The sequence below is a fragment of the Arvicanthis niloticus genome, chromosome 4 (genome assembly GCF_011762505.2).
Source record: "Arvicanthis niloticus isolate mArvNil1 chromosome 4, mArvNil1.pat.X, whole genome shotgun sequence".
NCBI lineage: Eukaryota > Metazoa > Chordata > Mammalia > Rodentia > Muridae > Arvicanthis > Arvicanthis niloticus.
In genome coordinates, this window is record NC_047661.1 from 50,925,321 (window position 1) to 50,931,320 (window position 6,000).

The following is a 6,000-nucleotide window of genomic DNA, read 5'->3' on the forward strand; positions in this document are numbered from 1 at the left end:
AAAAGTTAAAATAGAATGTTTTACCTACATTGTATGTTTCTTATTCTCCTCTAGTGTTTTGAATTTTTATTACAGGATCTGTAGAGATGATTCATTGGTTAAGACCACTTTCTGTTCTTGTAGAAGTCCTGGGTCTGGTTCCCAGTAACCACATGGTGGTTCACAACTACCTGTAACGCCAGTTCCAGGGGACCTGAAGCCATCATCTGACTACTGAGGGCCATAGGTGTGTACATGGTGCACATATACACACATAGACAAAATGCTTATACACATACAATAAAAACATTTATAAAATGAAAGGAAAACACAAAATGCTCCCTCAAGAGAGCCTAAAGGAAAAGGCATTATTTGAAATTAGGTTTCTGAAACACACAAAGAATATTGAGCAGGTACAATGTGATTTATTCTCATGACAGCTGTAATATAGGCAAAGCACAGTCCTTCTTTCTGAGAAGCTCCTGGGAATGTCAAATATTTGTTAGAAAAATGTTTGGGGAAAAAAATAGAAAGGCTGGTCATAGTGGGCTTAAGAAAATGAAGTCTTTTATCCCCTGACATAGAGGTATGTAATGTGGGGAGCCCCAGATCTGTGCCTGGAAATAATGACACTGCTAAGATGCCAGTCTCGGGCTGTGCCTTAGTGTGCTGGCATCCATCCTGATGGCTTCTTGCCTTATGGATGTTGCATGGCTGCTGTTCCATACCACATTTGTATTTCAGACTTCCAAAGAGACAGAAGGGCATGGAGTAGTCCATGCAAAACTCAGTGATTCTAAGTGCTTTTTACTGAGACCATTAAAGTGCCCCATAAGACTGACACAAAGATTTTTCTCCAGACATTTTCTGCTGATCACCATGTCACAATGAGAGAAGACACTTCCCATTTGATTGCGTGGAGGCACATACATTTTGTTACAAATTACTCCATTCTTCTTTATTGCTGAAAAAATTCCATTGTGCATATAAACCACAGTTCCTTGTCCACTTCTCTGTTTTTGGACACTTGGATTGGTTCTATTGTCACTAGACCTACAGAAAACAGTGGTATGGTACGTGATGTGTTGACTTTGAGCAAATACCAATGGGTTGCATGGCTGGGTCACTTGGCAGATCTAGTTTTTTGAGAAGGATTCCTACTGATTTCCATAGAAGTTGGAAGAGTTCACACACTCTGCAGAAGTGTATTAGGTTCCATTTTGTCTAGGTCCTAACCAGCACTGGCTTTCTGAATGACTTACATTCTGACTGAGGCAGTAGGTCTCAACCTGTGGGTCATGAACCCCACAGGGGTCACATATCAAATATCCTGTGTGTCAGATATTTATATTACAATTCATAACAGTAGTAAAATTATAGTTGTGAAGTAGCAATGATGTACTTTTATTTTTGGGGGTTACTCTAACATGAGGAACTATATTAAAGGGCCACACAACATTAGGAAGGTTGAGAACCACTGGACTAGTAGAACAAAATGGAATTTTAATGTAATTTGATTCACACTTCTTCAATTGCTAATGAGACTGAACATTTTTTATGTTGGCCATTTGTATTCATCTTTTGTTATCTATTTGTTTATTTCATTAGATTATTTACTGGGTTTCTGCTTTCTTGTTTTCATTTCTTGGGTGTTCTAGCTATTAATCTTCTGTCAGATTCATAGCTGGCAAAGATTTTCTTCCATTCTGTTGGCTGCTTCTTCACTTGGTCAACTGTCTCCCTTGCAGTATGGAAGCTTTTAGATTACATGCAGTCCTATTTGTTGATTGCTTACATTTTGAGCAGTTGGCTTTTATCCCTAAAGTTCTTACCCATGCCTGTGTCTCCTGGTGTGCTCACCACCTTTTCCTCTAACAGTTTCATTGTGTCAGCCTTTACCTTTTAAGGTTTTTGATCCATGTAGGATTGATTTTTGTGCTGGATGCAAGATAGGAATCTAGCTTCATTCTTCTACATGTGGTAGTCAATTTATCCAGCACCATCTTCAAAGAGTTTGCCTTTTTATCAATGTGTATTTTGGGCATCTCTGTAAAAACATGTATTTGGGCTGCAGTTGTGTAGATTTAAATCTGAATCTTCTTGTGAAAGCTGGGGGTTGAGGAGACCAGGATCATGAAATGAGGAACAGCAGAGGATTCAGTTTATTCAGGATGCAGCATTCAGAGTCTTTATTCTTAGTCACATTATACTGTCGTGATTCTGATTACAAAATACATAGTATGCAAGATTCAATCTATTGAAATATTTTTCCCTAGAAGATAAATGTGAAGAATGTTAGGCCTGGCCAAGGAAATACTTGTTGGACTGTGAAGGCAGAATTTTGCCGAGATTCTGCAATATCCTCGTGTTTTCAAGGGATGTCTGGCATCATCAGTTCAACAGATCTCCTTAATCTTCCCCTTTTTGTTTAGCCGTGTTTTGTAACATCGTATTGAATACAGCTGCTTGATATTGAGTCATTTCTTAATGTCAGGAGGTTTTCCTCTGGGCCATTAAAAAATTACAAAAACAAGCAAACAATCAATATAAACATTACATCATTAACTCCCCCAATCCATCAGCAATACTCTCCAATAATCCATTGCCAGATAGTTCATGCACTTGTTCTGCAAACATGCCATTAATATCTGCCTATAATTTCAATATTTCCTGAGTTAGTATGAGTTAATAAATGTTTTCTCACCTAATCCCACGGGCACAAGGCCTCATTGCAATGCCAATAACCACAAGATAAGATACATTTTTTTTTTTAAATAAAAGAGAATATAGTCTCATTTTTAGAAGTATTTTTCTATATATTCCTTTTCCAGGCCCAAATGTTCTACAGTGCTGATATTAATTTCCAAAGATCGTTATGATTAACTCCTCTCTCTATATGAAGAGAGAAGGTGCCATCCTCTCCCATGTCATACTAACCCCTCAGATTCGTTGCTATGGGTGGCAATAGTATTATTATAGAACTAACTTAATTCTGTGTCTTTCTGCACCTTTGATGCAAGCGGAGCCTGTAGGCACCAATCTATGACATGACCACAGCAAGCTCACGGCTCTGGTCCTCTACATTGTCCCCAATGCATCCATTCATTGAACTCTGAGACAACAGAGTGTACCAATGGGGAAAATGAGGTGGAATGGAAAGATCATGGGTAATATTTCCTTTAACCCCCTCATCTGTGGGGAGCCAACAGAAGGCGGCTATCATACTTGCAGCCATCTTGAGCCATATATCCTGACAAGAGACTTGATTACAATAGCCTAACACAGCTGAGCACACTCCGATAACATCTTGTTTTAGATACCCAGGATTTTCTCTTGGGTGTGTGAGACTTAAAGGTGTGTGACTTAAGGGTGTGACTTAGAGATCAGATTTAGAGACAAGGCCTAAGGGCATGACTTAAAGGTGTGGCTTAGAAGTGAGACATATAAAAGGCAAGAGGCAGACAGAAGAAATTATTATTAGGTACTAGGCACTTGGCACTTGGAGGAAGAACTTGGAATTAGACATCAGACACTAGGAACTTGAGACTTGAGACAGAGAACATAGAATAGGAACTCAACTCGAGACTTGGGACTTGGACTAGGAATTAGGGACTAGGAACTCAAGACTAGGGACTTGGAGAGAGGAAGAGAGACTGAAGAATAAATGGGATTGAATCACACTCTGTCTGGTCTCCATTCTTCGAGTCTGTGTCCTCACTCTCTCTCTTGCTGAACCCCGACCCGCTGACTGGAGCAGCCTGGGGCAGTGCGGGCTCTAACAATTTAGCCCCCAAGGCTTTTGGCAGTGCGGGTTCCAACATTGATAGAGCGGTCCCCGACATTTTTGGCCCCCAAACATGGGCTAGAGCGGCTCTCAACATTTTGGTGCCTAATGTGGGGCAGCTCGGGCCACAACACTCACCTATTAAAATGAATAGGTTCTTGTATCCTCCATTTTTGTTCAATTATGAATAACAGATAACTATCCCTGAGATATAACTTTCAAATATGAATTTCATGCCCAATCCAAAAAGGGAATCCTTTCACTTCTATTTGATAAGATGAGTTCAAATTTAAACCCTCTTCATTGGGGAACACTGAACCTCTACTGTCATGGAATCCAATTAGAGTCCTTAGACTAAAAGTGGAGAACATAAACACCCTTGTCTGTTTCAGTAGAAATTAGACATATCTTTAAAAAAAAGTAACTATAATTTATATTGTAGTTACATTTCAATGTTTATTATAAGTGTTTTATAAAACACATATGATTTTATAGAACTGGAAAGGCGGCTCAGCAGTGACTGACATCTGCTACTCTTTCACGGGACTGAAGTTTGGTTCTCAGCCTCCATTTGGGCTGCTTAAAACCACCTGTAACTCCAGCTCCAGGGCATCTGACACCCTCTTCTGGCCTCCTCGTGCACCTGCACACAGATGGCATAGACTCACAAAGACACACATAATATAAATAAATATAAATATATCTAAGCAATTTTGTATATTTTTCTTGTATCTTGAGATCCTGTTGAGGTCATATATTCGTTCTAGAAACTGTTGTTGGGATTTCCAATAAACAAAATGCCATTTGCCTTTGGAGGCAGCTTCATTTTTTTTTCTCATTTACATTTTTATGTACATACTTTTCATTTCTTTTTCTTGTCTATTGCAGTGTGTTGGACTCCTACCATGCTGACTAAGAGTGGTAGAAATACCTACTTTTACTTCTAATCATAGAAGGCAGTATAGGTTGTAACTATTTATTAAATTAGGGACACTTTCCTCTGTTCTTATTTTTAAAAGATATATATATATATATATTATATATATTATATATTATAATATATATTATATATAATATATATATATAATATATATATATTAGTTTTATATTTTGTCAAATGCTTCTGTGTTAATTGGTATGATTGTGTGCTATTTTAGCCTCTTAAGTCCATTAATGGAGTTAATGTGTTGATTCTTTAATACTGATAATGTCAGGTCCATCAGTTACTATTTAAGAAAATGCCCTGTAGGTTTGCCTACAGCTCCATCTTATGGAGGCATTTTCTTACCTGAGGTTCCTTCCTCTCTGACGACTCCATAGATAAATATGTCTATATTGTGGCTTGAGAGTTGGGTCAGAGGTTAAGAACACTTGTCCTTGCAAGACATGGCTTTAGTTCTCAGCACCCACAAGGTGGCTCATAACCAATAGCTGCCGTCTGATCTCCTCTGGCATCGACCATGCATTTAGTACAGATATACATGTGGGCAAAACACTCAAAATAAACCTAAATATTCTTAGAAATGTTAGCGTCTTCCTTTTGACACCAGTTTCTGTAACAGTTGCTGATGTATATCTTTTTCATACATTTTGTGAATCCACTTCTGAGAAAAATATGTCCGGGTTATTTCCTTAAGAATAATAATTTTCTTTAATGAAAAACGTCTTGTTTTTTTTTTTTTTCCCTACTTACCATTAAAAGTGCAGTGATTGCAATATAAAGTTTTCAGTTTTTCTTTCTTTTTTATATCAATTGTTCAGGAAACAATGATTTGATATTCTTAGGTTATCCATGGTGACATTTATAGTGGCTTTTTCTTTTTTTCGTTTTAGAAAGGTCCATTTTATGTATTTGAATGTTTTGCCTGCATGAATATATATGCACCAAATTTGTGGCTGGCTGGTGCCCTAGGTGTTAAGAGGGCGGCAGATCCTCTCCAATTGGAACTCCAGCCGGCTATGAGCCCATCATGTGAGTGCTAGAAATTGAACCCAGGTCCTTTGTAAGCACAACTGCTTTTAACCGGTGAGCCATCTCTTCTGGAGCTGAGCCGAGCATTTTAAAAGGGCGGGTGGAACGGGTGGGCTGATTACAGAAACCAAGCTGCTGTCTGTAATCGCTGATTCGAGCCTGCTCAGCTCGCCCCGCCTCCCATAACCCATTCCCTCCATAGGCCCCGCCCTTTGCTACACGTGTGTCTTTTTGACCCCGCCCCTCCGCCCCCTTCGCCGGAACC